The following is an 18,323-nucleotide window of genomic DNA, read 5'->3' as shown; positions in this document are numbered from 1 at the left end:
GGAAAGTTCTCTTTTGGCAAGGTCTTCCTTTTGAATATCACCGTGGGTGGAAGTTTCTGGCCGTTAGCATGGCAAGCTAGAACCACGGTGAAGGACGACTTCTCATTCCTTGTGGTGCGAATATTCACCGTACGTGTTCCCGTTGTATCCACAGTGCGGTTCACATGAATATCAAAAGTCAGTGGAACCTTGTACGCGTGTCTCTTAGTAGGAGACATTTTGTGGTCTTTACAGAAACACACAAATGAAATGAAACGTAATATCCGCGCGCTTCTTCTTCTACGGGGGCGGGTGCTCACCTTGGCGGTTGCTTACAGTAGAAGAAGAAGCGCTTCCTCTTCTATGGGGGCGGTTGCTTACCGTAGAAGAAGAAGCGCTTCCTCTTCTACGGGGAAAAAAGATGGCGGCTGTTTACTGTAGTTGCGAGACCTAAACTTTATAAAAATAAATATTAATATTAATCCATATATAAGGCGCACCGGGTTATTAGCCGCGCTTTCAGCTTTTGAGAAAAAATGTGGTTTTTAGGTGCGGCTTATGGTGCGGAAAATACGGTATATTTAAGAAGAAGACTGCCTCAAAAAAATATGCACATTTCCACACTCATTGATGATATGAGGCTGCATGTCAAAAAATGGCAATAGGGAGATGGCTGTTATTACATCTTCAATAAAAGCACACATTTACATTGACATTTTGGACACTTTTCTTTTTCCATCAATTGAAAGGATGTTTGGGGATGATGACACCAGTTTTCAAAATGATAATGCATTTTTCTATAGATCAAAAACTCTAAAATCTTTCCTTTTAGAAAGATACTTTAGGTCATTGTCATTGCCTGCAAATAGTAAAGATCGGTCAGGACCTTGTTGGTTTTGTTGTTGTTCTCCTTAGTTTTAGTATACAGTATATTATGTTTATGTTTGTGTTGCTAGGAGTGTCTAAGCTCACGCACCTGTTTCTGTTTGTTGATTATTACACCGTCTTGTTATTTAATCACTCCCTTGTTATGCCCGTATCTGCGTTCATCCGGACGATCTCAATCCAATTCAAAATGTGTGGTGGGAATGTAAGAAAATGGTCCATGTCTATACTCCAACCTGCAAAGCTGATCTGACAACAGCAATCAGAGAAAGTTGGCACAAAATTGCTGAAAAGTACTGTTTGTCACTCCTTAAGTCAGGGGTGTCCAAACTTTTTCCACTGAGGGCCGCACACGGAAAAATTAAAGCATGCGGGGGTCATTTTGATATTTTTTATTTTCAAACCATAACAAAATATATAGATTTATTTTTTTGCCTTTAGGGCTCCTGGGGCCCATAAAGGGTCTCAGTCGCGGATGTAACAGTTGGTTGGGGGGCACATAATAAATTAAAATAACATAACATAACATAACATAACATTAAAATGTTAAAAACAAGTCAAATTATTATTTTTTTTATTTTTTATTTAACGCTTACAATAAATCTGTATATTAACTTCAGGTTGATATACAGTTAAAAAAAAATGCCTTACACCTTTTCTGTCAAAGACAACTTTGTTTTTTATAGTAAAACTGAAATATTCAGTATTTGGACAATTGTGAAGTAATTGGAGCCCTGAAAAGATCAATAATGCAGGACATCATTGATTTTATTTTCAATATTATTTTTGATAAATCACAGTGAAAAGATAAATACAATCCCACTAAATATTTTGGGATCCAAAAGGTCCCCCACTCATAAAGTGATACATTTTTATTATGATTTGTTTTACTTTCAACACTTAAATTATGAGATTAATTTCAGATATATCTGTCGATTTTACATTTGAAATATTATTTTGTTTGTTTTATGCTCTTTTGTCAAAGAAAACGTTGATGTTTTTATATGGCAACCACACAATATATGCAAGATTTTTTCCACATAAAACATTTTAATGTGAAATATTTGAAGTAATTGGAGCCTTGAATAGGTCAGTAATTCATTATAACATTGATTTTTTGCCTTTTTTTTTTCTTTGAGCAATGGCAAAAAAAGGAAAATAAAGATAGACAGCCTGCATGGCAGCTTTGTGTCAACATTGCAACTTTTTCTAGTTAGATTTCACCTCATTCCACTTTTTTAACGTTTTTTTTATTTTTGCAATAGCATTTCCAGAATGTGTGGCGGGCCGGTAAACAATTAGCTGCGGGCCGCACTTTGGACACCCCTGCCTTAAGTCAATGCCTCAGAGACTGCATGCTGTTATAAAAGCCAGAGGTGGGGCAAAAAAGTACCTGTGGTGTGTTGGAGTGTTTCTTGTCTGATTGTTTTTCATTATTTCATATGTTTTTTTCCCTCAGAATTTGGTAATTTTATATTTTTTTCACTCGACCTGATCCAAAAATATAATAGTTTTTAATTTCTTCTTTAAGGAGCACTGTAAGTGGCTGATCCGTTGGCGGTCCTGTTCTTGTCTCCCTGTAATGTATGTCTGCTCTTAGTGGGACTGTGCCGAAAATGTAATTTCAGTTCTTATATGTCTTGTACATGTTAAGAATGGACAATAAATAATAAAGCGTCCTGCATCCTGTATATTTTATCGTTTCGCATAGGCAGAAATTTGCCTTTTGAAATGACTGTAGTTTTGGGTCATTGTCTGTTATCTGCTTTTTTTCTACAACATTAAACAACTGAATGGACATCTTCCAGGTCTGGTTATTCCATAATTTTCTTCCAAGAGTTGTATACTATACTGCACTATACTAAGGTTGTACAGTATACCTGTATCAGTATAGTAACGTGATACTAATAAATCATATTCGGCACAATACTGCCTCTGAAAAGTACCGGAGGAGTCTTTGTTGGCTTACTTACTACTACAAGACAAGTTGTTTTGTATGTTCACTATTTTATTCAAGGAAAAACTTGAAATAAGAAACATATGTTTAATGTACCGTAAGATTTTTTGTTAAAATAAAGCCAATAATGCAATTTTTTGTGGTACCCTTTATTTAGAAAAGTAATGAAAAGTGTCAAAATAATTTTGGTACCGGTGCCAAAATATTGGTATCGGGACAACACTCCACTATATACTGTACCATACAATACTAAACTATACTATACTACATCATACATTACTAGGAACTTTATTCTATTCTATTATATAACTTTATTTTCATTGCAGCACACATGAGATGGCACAACATTCAGTACCTGGGGTTCCCGATACAGCCCAACCAAGGTCTTTAAATTAATTCTTTATGTAGTGAATTTGGAACTTAAACATTGAAAGTAATAAAGCGTTAAAGGCCTACTGAAATGAATTTTTTTTATTTAAACGGGGATAGCAGATCTATTCTATGTGTCATACTTGATCATTTCGCGATATTGCCATATTTTTGCTGAAAGGATTTAGTATAGAACAACGACGATAAAGATTGCAACTTTTGGTATCTGATAAAAAAAAGGCTTGCCCCTACCGGAAGTAGCGTGACGTAGTCAGTTGAACATATACGCAAAGTTCCCTATTGTTTACAATGATGGCCGCATGAAGTGAGAGAGATTCGGACCGAGAAAGCGACAATTTCCCCATTAATTTGAGCGAGGATGAAATATTTGTGGATGAGTAAAGTGCAAGTGAAGGACTAGTGGGGAGTTGAAGCTATTCAGATAGGGAAGATGCTGTGAGAGCCGGGGGTGACCTGATATTCAGCTGGGAATGACTACAACAGTAAATAAACACAAGACATATATATACTCTATTAGCCACAACACAACCAGGCTTATATTTAATATGCCACAAATTAATCCTGCATAAAAACACCTGCGTGTTTGTTATGCTAGCTCCTAGCTCCTCTGCTAGCTCCTAGCTCCATAGAACACGCCAATACAATTCAAACACCTGATCAACACACACAATCACTCAGGCCAAAAGACCGTTTACCTAACCCAAGGTTCATAAAGCTTATATATTTTTAAAAAGTTACGTACGTGACGCGCACATACGGTCAAGTTATCGAATGTTTAGCAGCCAAGGCTGCATACTCACGGTACCTGATATTCAGCTGGGAATGACTACAACAGTAAATAAACACAAGACATATATATACTCTATTAGCCACAACACAACCAGGCTTATATTTAATATGCCACAAATTAATCCTGCATAATAACACCTGCGTGTTTGTTATGCTAGCTCCTAGCTCCTCTGCTAGCTCCTAGCTCCATAGAACACGCCAATACAATTCAAACACCTGATCAACACACACAATCACTCAGCCCAAAAGACCGTTCACCTAACCCAAGGTTCATAAAGCTTATATATTTTTAAAAAGTTACGTACGTGACGCGCACGTACGGTACGTGTTATGCTAGCTCCTCTGCTAGCTCCTAGCTCCATAGAACACGCCAATACAATTCAAACACCTGATCAACACACACAATCACTCAGCCCAAAAGACCGTTCACCTAACCCAAGGTTCATAAAGCTTATATATTTTTAAAAAGTTACGTACGTGACGCGCACGTACGGTACGGTACGTGTTATGCTAGCTCCTAGCTCCTCTGCTAGCTCCTAGCTCCATAGAACACGCCAATACAATTCAAACACATGATCAACACACACAATCACTCAGCCCAAAAGACCGTTCACCTAACCCAAGGTTCATAAAGCTTATATATTTAAAAAAAGTTACGTACATACGCAAAAAAAAGCCAAAGCTGCATACTCACAGTAGCACGTCTGCGTCTTTGTCATCCAAATCAAAGTAATCCTGGTAAGAGTCTGTGTTGTCCCAGTTCTCTACAGGCGTCTGTGTATCCAAGTCAAAAGTCCTCCTGGTTAGAGTCTCTGTTATCCGAGTTCTTCCATCTTGACTGCATCTTTCGGGAATGTAAACAAAGAAGCGCCGGCTGTGTACTGTTGTGGCTGACTACGTTCGAAAAATACGTCCATTTCGCACTGACAACTTTCTTCTTTGCTTGCTCGGCTTCCTTCTCCATAATGCAATGAACATGATTGAAACAGATTCACGAACACAGATGTCCAGAATACTGTGGAATTATGAAATGAAAACAGAGCTTTTTCGTATTGGCTTCAATGTGGAAGGCATACCCGTGTTCGCCGGTCTACGTCACGCGCATACGTCATCCTCAGAGGCGTTTCGAACCGGAAGTTTAGCGGCAAATTTAAAATGTCACTTTATAAGTTAACCCGGCCGTATTGGCATGTGTTATAATGTTAACATTTCATCATTGATATATAAACTATCAGACTGCGTGGTCGGTAGTAGTGGGTTTCAGTAGGCCTTTAAACAAGCGTTAAATGAGGCACATAGAAATAAGAAAAACATTCTTATGTGATGTAAGCAGCATGGTCGAAGTTTACACAAGTTCCAGCTTGGTGCTTTGAAAGCCTTTCTGTTCCGTATTGGAAATATTTCTATAGCTTTCGGGGCTGTGAACATGAGGAATAGCCAGCCCGCATCTGCCATGACCTCATGAGAAGCCGTACTGCACTGCGATTTAAGTGGATACCAGCAGAGATCGTCTGATGTCAGATCAAGAGCGACACAGATGGCAGTGGAGAGAGTGGAAAGAGAGGACGTTGACGAGCTGAGCAAAAAGCTTCACCGCCAAGCCACTAAAATATACATACTCCATTTACCTGTGAGCAAAAAGTGGGGTTCAATAATAAGCCTCACATTTTCACAAGCTTGCTAGCTTTAGTGTGTGCCAGCATGTTGCTGAATATGATCAATCCTCAAGTTAGTCAGTCAAACCACCAGTTGGCCTCATGCTGTCATCGTAAATGTGTCAGCTTATGAATACACTTAGTCAAGTACTTGTCACATTTTCTTTCTCACAGATCAAGTATCACAGATCAAGCACTTTATTTAAACACTACAATTCTGGGATTTTATTTTTATTTATTTTTTAAAAGCCTGCTCAGTGGACGTGTGGTTAGAGTGTCCACCCTGAGATCGGTAGTTTGTGAGTTCAAACCCCGGCCGAGTCATACCAAAGACTATAAAAATGGAAACCATTACCTCCCTGCTTGGCACTCAGCATCAAGGGTTGGAATTGGGGGTTAAATCCCCAAAATGATTCCTGAGCGTGGCCACCGCTGCTCACTGCTCCCCTCACCTCCCAGGGGGTGGAACAAGGGGATGGGTCAAATGCAGAGGGTAATTTTACCACACCTAGTGTGTGTGTGACTATCAGTGGTACTTTAAATGTACTTCAAAAGTCATAATAAAGTAGTTATGTTAATCAATTTCGACTTCGATTCTTGGGGTGACGATTTGATTCAGAATATGTTCTCAATTTAAACTGATTGTTGTAATATATTATTTTGGTATATCAATGATGACAAAGCCTCTTCAAATCAGGTGCGAGGTTTGAGTTTGAGTTTACTACTAAAAGACAGGTTACAAAGGTTCCTGTTGAACTTCCATTTGAATTTGATTGGAATTTGTTTTGAGCACCTCTTTACCAAAGTAAAGGTTTAGTTGTGATTGAAACATTTGGAGTAGAGGTGTGGTTTTGAGTCTTTTGAAATATAATAAGCAGATTTGTTGTCAGAATGTGTCTAAGTACTAATGTAAAATAGGAATTTTAAATACATTGAGAAACAAAGATTAGGTTGGTTTATATAATGGGTCCCAAACTTGCGGCCCATATTTTGTGGCCCGCTACTTAACTTCATAGTTTAGTGTAATTTCAGCCTGTGTACAATATTTAAATATATTATGGAAATCTAGAATCTTAATACAATAACCGCGCAAACACAAAAATGACAGCGCAACGAATTGGGCAACACAAAGAGCAACTTCCTGTAAGCAAGCTGAAGTGTCTCCTGCGGAACTTAGCATTTTTAATACACCATTCATTCATTCAACTTTACATTTATGATGACTAAAGGCCTACTATAACTCAGGGTCACTATAGCCGTTGAGAAGTCTTTAAATCTGTGGCAATGTTGCGACAAAAATGTAGTATTTTGACAGGTTTTTATAAAGCTAGGTGTATGAAAGTCGTTTCATTTGGAGACACTTGGTCAAAGTCTTCACTAACTCATGCAAACAAAACTCCATGACTTCCTGACATTCTATCTTGTCTTTAACATACTTTTATTTTCATTATATGCTAAATAAAGACAAAAAAATACGACAATGTTGACGATTGGCACACAGATTATCGGTTGTTCCGTCATTCTTCTTCTAGTTGTTTTATGGCGGGGGCACTTAACATAAAAGGTGCATTACAGCCATTTGCTGTAATGGAGTGTGAACCAGAGTTCCATCTCATCTCCCTCCCTCACATACATACATACACATAGACCTTCCCACACTAAATTATATTCCATAAACCTGTCTCTTCTCGAAACTTCACTAAAAGTTTCTGGTTGCTACCGAGTACCCCTTTGACAGTTACCTCCATCTGTCCATGTCCTTTAAAGGCCTACTGAAATCCACTACTACCGACCACGCAGTCTGATGGTTTATATATCAATGATGAAATCTTAACATTGCAACACATACCAATACGGCCGGGATAGATTAGTAAAGTGCAATTTTAAATTTCCCGCGAAATATCCTGCTGAAAACGTCTTGGTATGATGACGTTTGCACGTGACGTCACGGATTGTAGCGGACATTTTGGGACACCATTGTGGCCAGCTATTAAGTCGTCTGTTTTCATCACGAAATTCCACAGTATTCTGGACATCTGTGTTGGTGAATGTTTTGCAATTTGTTTAATGAACAATGAAGAGAGCAAAGAAGAAAGCTGTAGGTGGGAAGCGGTGTATTAGCAGCCGGCTGCAGCAACACAAACACATAGCCGGTGTTTCATTGTTTACATTCCCGAAATATGACAGTCAAGCTTTACCATTGGCCTGTGGCGAACTGAGACAACAGAGACTCTTACCAGGAGGACTTTGAGTTGGATACGCATGCTTGTGGAGAACTGGGACAACAGAGACTCTTACCAGGAGGACTTTGAGTTGGATACGTGCTACCGTGAGTACGCAGCTGCGGCTTCCAAACATTTGATTGCTTGCCCGTACGTGCGTGCCGCTATGTGCATGTCACGTACGTAACTTTGGGGAAATATATGTGCTGTATGAACTTTGCGGAGGTGAACGGTACTTTGGGCTGTGGGATTGAGTGTGTTGTGCGGGTGTTTGATTTTGTATTGGCGGGTTATATGGACGGGAGGGGGGAGGTGTTTTTTATGCGGGATTAATTTGTGGCATATGTGTTGTGGCTAATAGAGTATATATATATGTCTTGTGTTTATTTATTGTTTTAGTCATTCCCAGCTGAATATCAGGTCCCACCCGCCTCTCACAGCATCTTCTCTATCTGAATCGCTTCCACTGCCCTCTAATCCTTCACTCTCACTTTCCTCATCCACAAATCTTTCATCCTCGCTCAAATTAATGGGGTAATCGTCGCTTTCTCGGTCTGAATCGCTCTCGCTGCTGGTGGCCATGATTGTAAACAATGTGCGGATGTGAGGAGCTCCACAACCTGTGACGTCACGCGACTTCCAGTACAGGCAAGGCTTTTTTATCAGCGATCAAAAATTGCAAACTTTATCGTTGATGTTCTCTACTAAATCCTTTCAGCAAAAATATGGCAATATCGCGAAATTATCAAGTATGACACATAGAATGGACCTGCTATTCTCGTTTAAATAAGAAAATCTAATTTCAGTAGGCCTTTAATATTTTTCATTTCTCTACTGTATTTCTTTAAATGAAATCCCAGTTCCACAGACTCTCCCTTATTGCAGCTGTCACATAACCCTGTTGGGTGTTTACTTATAAGGTGTAATGTCTTATTCAGTCTAGTATAGTGTGTCCTGATATAATGTGTGATATGTTTCCTTCCTCTTTATTGCTCCCTCTGACAGTTATTCCCACTCCAACTGTGTTCTGTAGTGTCTTCCTGTTGTACTCATGTCCCAGTGTAATATCCACTCTTTCAAAATATTTCTTTGAATTAATGATTTAGCATCTGCCTTACTGAGAGGTACCTCTCTGTGCTGCTCTAGTGTTAGTGTCTGCTTTGCTAAATGATCTGCCAATTCACTGCCCTTTTTGCCGTGTGAGCTGAAACCCATAGGAACCATATGTTGGTATTCCCCTTCTCAAGCCTGAACAATATTTCATGTATTTCATTAACTATATATTTTGTTCTGCGATTAAAGATATTGAATAGAGACTAGTGCTGACCTTGAGTTGGCGCAGACCACAGCCTTTTTTAGTTGTGACTATTTTATCCACTGTAATGGTGCTGTGATTGCCAATAGTTTGACTGTAAACACTGCCAAATGGTTTGTTGTACGGTCACCATGCATCGGCTAATCAATGTGTCAATGATTATTGGTTGGTTATTTACCACATCAGACAGGCTAAACAGTTTTTCCTTGGGCCAAGTGATGAATCTACATTCTCATCTCGCCTACCTACCACAGAGAGATGGCTGGCGATTCGACTGAGAGGTTGATAATGGAATCAGACTTGTCCAAATCGAATCGTCGACTATTCTGAGGCCCTGTCTACATTAAGCCGGATAACTCCTGTTGCGTTGACCAGCATTCCTCCAATGGGGAATTCAAATTGCTAGTCTCTCCCAGATTCTTTTTATGGCAATACGCTGATGTTTATATTCAATCTCCAGGCAATAGTTGGTATTTTGTAGTTTATTCTCAAAGCTTAGAGGACAAACCTGAGACCAACCCAGTACCCAAGCGTTCCCTAGCCCGGTCCAGATCGGTCTACCAAAACCCCGGAACTCCTGTCTACTTCATCCTTCTCCTGTCCCCCCCACCTGCTGTTTCCCCAGTCTAGCTGTGCTCCTTATCTTAGGAATGTAATGGCAGTCTCAACAAAGACAGCGCTCTGACTCTAACCAAGGACACTCGAATCCAAGCACTTTGTACCACACGAGACATTAGGTGATGTAAATATGACTATAGGAGTTTTTAGAAAGAAGTAACACTTAAATATGGATATGCTTCCAACACTCCTTAAACGAATAATTGTTTAGCCTAAGCCCCGTTTCAGCCACACTAAACCATCGTTTAAGGTCGCCCTCCTTGGATAATTTTTTACACGGGTAAGTGCGCCGTGTATTTCTTGAATCTCCGGCTCTTAGCTTTGTATTGACTCATCGATCGTTTACAAACTGAGTTCGGAGAGGAAGTGACGCCAGAAAGACCGCGCCCCACACAGGAAGTGACGTCAGAAAGAACGCGCCACAGCCAGCTTCATAACAACCTGTTTCCACTTGGCGGTAAACACTGGAAAAATGGAGGCGAGTCATTCAGACATGCCGTGTTTCTCCTTCCTCTACATGTTCAGACGCTTGTGGAAATCACACATGAATACCTTAAGAGAAAGCAATTGCAGCTATTTCAGATACAACACTCTTCAGATGGCAAGAGAACTTTCGAATGTCCAGGTCAGCTGTGATTTTACTTACCGAAAAACTTTGTCCATTTGTCGAAGGAGAGACAGCGTGAAAGCGAGCTCCCGTGGATGTGATAAAAAAGGGAGCGTGTGCTTTGTATTACCTGACCGTCCAGGAAAACGGCGAATGCATTTGAACTGGCAAAGCAGACTGTATCAGTTGTTGTCTGCCATGTGCGTTGCGGACTGAACGTCTAGGTCCAGAGTATATAAAGTCACCAAAAACGAATGGCCAATGAAGGTGAAGGCAAAAGAGTGAGGAGTGTCCTGACCAGAGCTCTAGATTGATTAATGTTGAATGTTCTTTATCACATTGTTTACGTGTCTAGCTGTGTAAGGCCAAGAAGGATGCCTACAGGAGTGGGGACTGGGTCTTGTTCAAGCAGGCCAGGAACAAACTGATGAAGCAGATAAGGGGAGCTTAGAGGAGCCACATTGAGAAGCTAGAACAACGCTTTTCAGCTAACGACCCCTCAGCAGTTTGGAAAGGCCTGCGAGAGGTCATCAACTGCAGGTAACTCACATCCCACCCTGCAGCTGACAATAGACTGGCTGAGGACCTGAATGGTAAATGGGTTATACTTGTATAGCGCTTTTCTACCTTCAAAGTACTGAAAGCGCTTTGACACTATTTCCACATTCACCCATTCAAACACACATTCACACACTGATGGCGGGAGCTGCCATGCAAGGCACTAACCACGACCCATCAGGAGCAAAGGTGAAGTGTCTTGCTCAAGGACACAACGGACGTGACTAGGGTGGTAGAAGCTGGGGATTGAACCAGGAACCCTCTGGTTGCTGGCACGGCCACTCTACCAACTGCGCCACACTGTCCCCACCTGAACAGCTTCTACGGCAGGTTTTAACAACCATCATCCAACTCACAAACCTCACCCCAACACTCAGACTCTGTCCTATCTGCTCCCCCTACAGTCCCATCTCCCTTACCCCCAAACCTCCTTGTGCCCAGACGATTTTAGAAAAGGATGTCCGCCAGCTCTTTCAGAAACAGATGATCAGAAAGGCTCCAGGACCGGACGCTGTGTCCCCCTCCTGCCTGAGAGTCAGTGCTGAGAAACTGGCCAACATCTTCAGGCAGATCTTTAACTCCTTACTGGAGCTGTGCGAAGTGCCCTCTTTCTTCAAAAGCTCCGCCATCATCCCAGTCCCAAAGAAAGCTACTATCACAGGATTAAATGCAGCCCCTACAGACCCGTGTCCCTGACTTACATGGTAATTAAGTGCTTTTTTCCTGTCCAGCCACTCAGGCAAATCATATTGTTGATATAGATGCCCATATTTGCTGAATATACACTACCGTTCAAAAGTTTGGGGTCACATTGAAATGTCCTTATTTTTGAAGGAAAAGCACTGTACTTTTCAATGAAGATAACTTTAAACTAGTCTTAACTTTAAAGAAATACACTCTATACATTGCTAATGTGGTAAATGACTATTCTAGCTGCAAATGTCTGGTTTTTGGTGCAATATCTACATAGGTGTATAGAGGCCCATTTCCAGCAACTATCACTCCAGTGTTCTAATGGTACAATGTGTTTGCTCATTGGCTCAGAAGGCTAATTGATGATTAGAAAACCCTTGTGCAATCATGTTCACACTTCTGAAAACAGTTTAGCTCGTTACAGAAGCTACAAAACTGACCTTCCTTTGAGCAGATTGAGTTTCTGGAGCATCACATTTGTGGGGTCAATTAAACACTCAAAATGGCCAAAAAAAGAGAACTTTCATCTGAAACTCGACAGTCTATTCTTGTTCTTAGAAATGAAGGCTATTCCACAAAATTGTTTGGGTGACCCCAAACTTTTGAACGGTAGTGTATGTACTTTACCAAAGAGAAATGTGGGATACTTCTCTTGTTGCCTATTTGTATTTGACTTTATTAAACTGATCTTTATTCATATTTGGCACAACCGGACCAGAGCAGGAGGGGATAGAAAGAGACCAAAAAGGAAGACAGAGGGGGAAATTGCGGGGACAAGAGGAGGATAAGACAGAGAGACAACAACAACAAACCAGCATCAGCAAATACGATATGTACAAATATGATACGAAAAGTGATAGCAAAGAAGCAGTTAATGAAATAAATATTAATAACACAAAAATGACAGTGAACAATATTGCACTACAAATGGAGCAATACAAATACCGATAGAAATAGCACTATTGATAATGAATAATAATTACCTTTATTATCAACAATACAGTTGTTCAAATGTAACAATACATAGATGTAACAATTACTTAAATTACAAAAGAAACCAGATAAATGGAGGGGAAGAAAAAGAAGCAAACTGTGTTAACCTTGTAGATTGTTATAGTAACAATAGGTTAAGCTTTCAGTGTGCCGTGTTTTACCCAGTGTCCGCTAGGGAAACAACGTTAATATATGGTTGATGAAATGTGATTATATGCAAGAGCGTATGCATGCATATGCGATTGTATGTGTACAGTATGTGTGTTTGTACAGTGAATATGCATGTGGATGTAGGTACTGTATTTGTGTATGTATGTGGGAGCAGATGTACCTATGTAAGTGGGTAAGTACCAATGTGTGCATGTATGTATGTATAAATGAATAAATGTACGTACTGGTATGTGTAATAATGCACAAATAATTGTGTGTATGTGAAATTGTATGTACAGTATATTTGTCTCTCAGTGTGTGCAGGAGCCAAAGTACGGCCCCAGCCATCCAGAGAGCCCAACCCAAAAAAGCAGTTGTGGTGCCCAGGGAAGAAGGGACCACAGGCCCCAGCTGTCAGGCCAGCTAGCGGCAAGAACCCCAGAGAAGCAGGTGACAGCCAACCCCTAAGCCAGCGAGAGACCACACCCCACGCGTGCACTAAGACGGGACACATGTGAAGTGAAAACCATTCCAGGTGACTACCTTTTGAAGCTCATCGAGAGAATGCCAAAAGTGTGCGAAAAAGTAATCAGAGCAAAGTGTGGCTATTTTGAAGAAACTACAATATAAAACATGTTTTCAATTATTTCACCTTTTTTTGTTAAGTACATTACTCCACATGTGTTCATTCATAGTTTTGATGCCTTCAGTGACAATCTAAAATGAAAATTTCATGACTATGAAAATAGTCATGAAAATAAAAAACATTAAAAAAACGCATTGAATGAGGTGTGTCCAAACTTTTGGCCTGTACTGTACGTACACACACATACTATATATATATATATATATATATATATATATATATATATATATATATATATATATATATATATATATATATATATATATATATATATATATATATATATATATATATATACACACATTTACACATACTCTATAAACACATACACATATACATACATGCATACATACACATATACATACCTACATACATCCACACACACATATATATGTATATTTAACAATAATAATTACAAACATACACACATATATAAAAAAAAATCAATACACAGACCGGTGGGGCAGCGATCCAGAACCCACCATCGACCGAGAACCAACCTATCACTTCACCCCTCCCACAGGTCTGGCCGCAAGCCCGCACCCAGACGACGGCACACCACTTGGCGTGAAGGATGGTGCAGCAGAGGGTGAGGGCAGGCCCGGGTCGACACCCGACAAGCCAACCAACACGACAACAAACGAAAACCAAGCTGTCACAAATAAGATGTGAATGCATTGGCCATTAATTGTTGTTTACTTGCTTGTTTACATATTAGGGCCTTTATTGTTCCTAATATACATAAACGACATGTCATCAGCATGTGACTGTGAATTGTTTTTGTTTGCGGATGACTCTGCCCTGCTGGTACCCGGCAAGGACAAGTCACAGGTGGAGAAAATCCTCAGTGCTGAACTCTGTAGAATTTGCACCTGGCTCGCTGATAACAAGCTATCTATATACTTGGGTAAAACGGAATCCATCCTATTTGGGTCCCAAATCAACCTTCAGAAAGTCAATGACTTCACTATAAAAGTGGGTGACATTGTTATCACCAGGAAAGATGAGGTCACCTACCTAGGTGCCATTCTAGAGGCTAATCTTTCCTGTGATAAAATGGCAACCAAGGTAATCAAAAAGGTCAACCAACAGACTAGATTTCTCTATAGAATCTCCTCTCTGGTCAACAAAAGAACCATGAAGATTCTGGCAGGAACTCTCGTTCAACCTTTTTTCGATTACGCATGCACCTCCTGGTACCCTAGCACCTTCAAAACCCTCAAATCTAGACTCCAAACATCCCAGAACAAGCTAGTCAGGTTACTTTTAGACCTCCACCCCAGATCACACCTCACCCCAACCCACTTCTCCAAAGTGGGCTGGCTCAGGGTGGAGGACAGAGTAAAACAAGTTGCACTGAGCCTAGTCTATAAAATCCGCTACACCTCCCTGATACCGAAGTACATGTCAAACTACTTCCTTAACGTAAATGACCGCCATAACCATAATACCAGAGGGAGCTCCACTAACCACGTTAAACCCAAATTCCGATCTAACAAAGGTCTTAACTCATTCTCTTTCTATGCCACATCAATGTGGAATGCGTTCCCAACAGGTGTAAAAGAAAGGGCATCTCTATCGCCTTCAAAACCGCACTAAAACAACACCTCCAGGCAACTTCAACTCTAAACTAACACCCTCCCTTCCACATCATACCTCTTCGGATTGTAAATAATCAAATGTAAATAATCAAATGTAGACACTTTTTCTTATACTTTCTGATCTCTCTCTCTGCGTCCACTACCTGCTGTACATATCCTACCAAGTCAGTCCTACACTGTTCCAATTTCCAGTTCTCTGATGATGCAATTGTTGATGACTGAAGTGTTGATACCAACCAATCCTAACCCCCCCCTGCCCCCCTCCATATCCCACACCCCGGATTGTAAATAATGTAAATAATTCATTGTATATATTCTGATGATTATCTTGTGTGATGACTGTATTATGAAAATAGTATATATCTGTATCATGAATCAATTTAAGTGGACCCCGACATAAACAAGTTGAAAAACGTATTCGGGTGTTACCATTTAGTGGTCAATTGTACGGAATATGTACTTCACTGTGCAATCTAGTAATAAAAGTTTCAATCAATCAATCAATCAATCAAAAAAACATCCATAATTTATTTGTACTTAATTTCCTTACAAGAAATAACAAGAATATAGGAAACTTCACCTGCAGTGTCCAGTATGCAGTATTTATTTCCCAGTCACACTGCTCAATCGTTGCGGATTGTATCGTTCTAAAAAAAAAAAAAAATCCCTGAATCATATCGGCAACTACAAAATCTGAATGGAATCGAATCATTACACCCCTAATAATTAAGCTTATTGCTTACAATTGTAGGCTTCTCTTTGTAGCAGGCGCAGTGTATTGTTGGAAATTTCTCTTCACTCTTGATATCAAGGGAGATCTCTGGGCTCACTTCGTTTCAAGGGCTGTGTGGCCCTAACATTCAGTCCGTCCGGATTACTTGATGAAAAAAAATGGACACCCCTTGATTGATGTGAACATGCAAAAGCAAGTGTTAAGGGTTAGGACAAGGAGGAAGAGGAAGAGGGAGAATTCAGATTGAGCCAGGAGTGGTTGAACCTTGGTGTGACTTCTGGAACATCTTCTTTTCATGACTGTATATTTTTTTGCAAATAATTATGACATATGATCTATTTTTGATGACAAAACAAGACTTGATTGTTCAGACTGCAGATCAGATTTGTATCCACACAGGAAAGAGGCCTGGCTTGGATTTGTACCGTTCATACCATACCATACCATACAATACCATACCAACTTTATTTACAAAGCCCTTTAAAAACAACCGCAGTTGAAAAACAAAGGGCTGTGCACCACAAAGAAATACAGGCAAAGGACAGACTAAAATATAACATTTAAAACAGAGGTAAAATACACACTCATGCTGATAAGACAGCAACAACTAAAGAGCTAGCAGTCCTAAGTCTCAAAAAAACAGTATTTTTGCTGACATCTCAAGAAACAAACATAAAAAAAACACTGGGAAGTTTGTGATGCCCTTAAAGCAAGCAGCTGTTGATGCAAAGATGGAGAACAAACTAGAAGAAATCCTTAAGTGCCACAGCTACACGTGCAGGGAGCTAACCAAAGTAACAACAGCTAACTATGCTAACGCAGCTCTTTGAAGAAGTAAAACGACTGGAAGACATGATAAGTGAGAGAGAGATACATCCATAAACAAACTTGAGAAAAGGATTGAAAATCTTGAACACTCTACCTTTCTGACGAAAGCAACTGCAGGGATCGCCAGAGAAGCTTGCATCCTGAGGAGTAATGGGAAGATCAAAGCAAGATGGACCCGGAACTGTAAGGTATTTTGTTCAGCTAAATGGACACACTCGTGAACTAACCAAAGTCATACTGGTGAGGTAAATAAAAGACCTTGACCAGTTTAGATAACATGGCTCATTCCACTGAGCTTTCTTGATACAACTTGAAACTTAGGACAAATGGGAGTTTACACTTGACTATTAGACATGGCATGGAGGACTAATTTAATGAGACCTAAAGGATTGAATAATTAAATACTTTCTGTTAGACGTAAATGACCGCTATAACCACAACACCAGGGGTAACTCCACAAACCACGTCAAACCCAGATTCCGATCTAAAAAAGGTCTTAACTCATTCTCCTCCCCCAACAGGTGAACGAGAAAGTGCACCTCTATCCTCCTTCAAAACCGCACTAAAAGAACACCTCCGGGCAGTTACAACCCTAGCCTAACCCACTCCCCCCACCACATCCCACCTCCCTGGATTGTAAATAATCAAATGTATATACTTGTTCTTATGCTTTCTGAGCTCACTATGTTCACTGCTTGCTGTACATATCCTACGAAGTGAGACTTACACTGTCGCAATGTCTATTTCTCAGATGATAAACTTGTAGGATGACTGAAATATGCTGATAACCTACCCACCCCCAACCCCCTCCACATCCCAACCCCCGGATTGTAAATAACTCAATGTATATACTCTGATGAGTAACTTGTATGATGACTCTATTATGCTGATACTATATAATAGTACCATGAATTGATTAACCTGGACCCCGACTTAAACAAGTTGAAAAACATATTCGGGTGTTACCATTTAGTGGTCAATTGTACGGAATATGTACTGTACTGTGCAATCTATTAATAAAAGTTTCAATCAATCCATCAAAGACTGACCATAGATATTTATAACTCTGCAAAAGAAACGAGTAAAAAACCTGTCCCATATTGGATGCTGGAACTAAGTTTGGGGACATTTAATTTAAATAAGACTATGGCAGAGGCTACTTTTCTTTGTTAGTTGTGTAAAAAATATCCAGTAGAGGAATCTACAAGAGAATATAAAGTAGATACAGTACTTCTGGGCTATGGGCTTTAGGGAACTCATACAGGACTATGTCTAGGACAGTGGTTCTTAACCTTGTTGGAGGTACCGAACCCCACCAGTTTCATATGCACATTCACCGAACCCGAACCGTAATCATAAAATGATGTTATTATATTAAAGAAATACTAATAAAGGTATATTTTACAAACAGAAAGTTACAGGAATGTACACATGATCACATGTTTATATCTCATTGTGCAACATGTTAATGTTTTAGTGGGAACTAAATGCGATATCTGAAAGGGGTACACATTATTTCCAAAGCAGGACCCCCACCCAGATATATAATACTAGTACACAGCTCATGAAAAACAATATGTTATAATCATTGGAAGTGGGCCAAAACACTTATATTAGAAGATAGTGTCCTGGGCATGACGTTAAAGTGCATTCGGCAGTGGAGGCTCCTCTATGGGGTCTTGGGGCACTAGGAGGTTAACCCCT

General features: G+C 39.9%; 1 long non-coding RNA gene across 1 annotated transcript in view; it reads left to right on the top strand.

Moving 5' to 3' along the window:
• Window positions 1-14,092, top strand: part of LOC133647928 (uncharacterized) — a 28,362-nt gene extending 14,270 nt beyond the window's left edge. The window contains exons 2-3 of the long non-coding RNA XR_009825806.1: window positions 13,127-13,346; window positions 13,981-14,092. This is a non-coding gene — a long non-coding RNA (uncharacterized LOC133647928). The remainder of the gene's footprint in view (window positions 1-13,126; window positions 13,347-13,980) is intronic.
• The last annotated feature ends 4,231 nt before the right edge of the window (window positions 14,093-18,323 follow it).

Source organism: Entelurus aequoreus, linkage group LG04 (assembly GCF_033978785.1).
Source record: "Entelurus aequoreus isolate RoL-2023_Sb linkage group LG04, RoL_Eaeq_v1.1, whole genome shotgun sequence".
Lineage (NCBI taxonomy): Eukaryota > Metazoa > Chordata > Actinopteri > Syngnathiformes > Syngnathidae > Entelurus > Entelurus aequoreus.
Note: the sequence above shows the minus strand (reverse complement) of the source record. Positions and strands in the feature narration are given on the sequence as shown.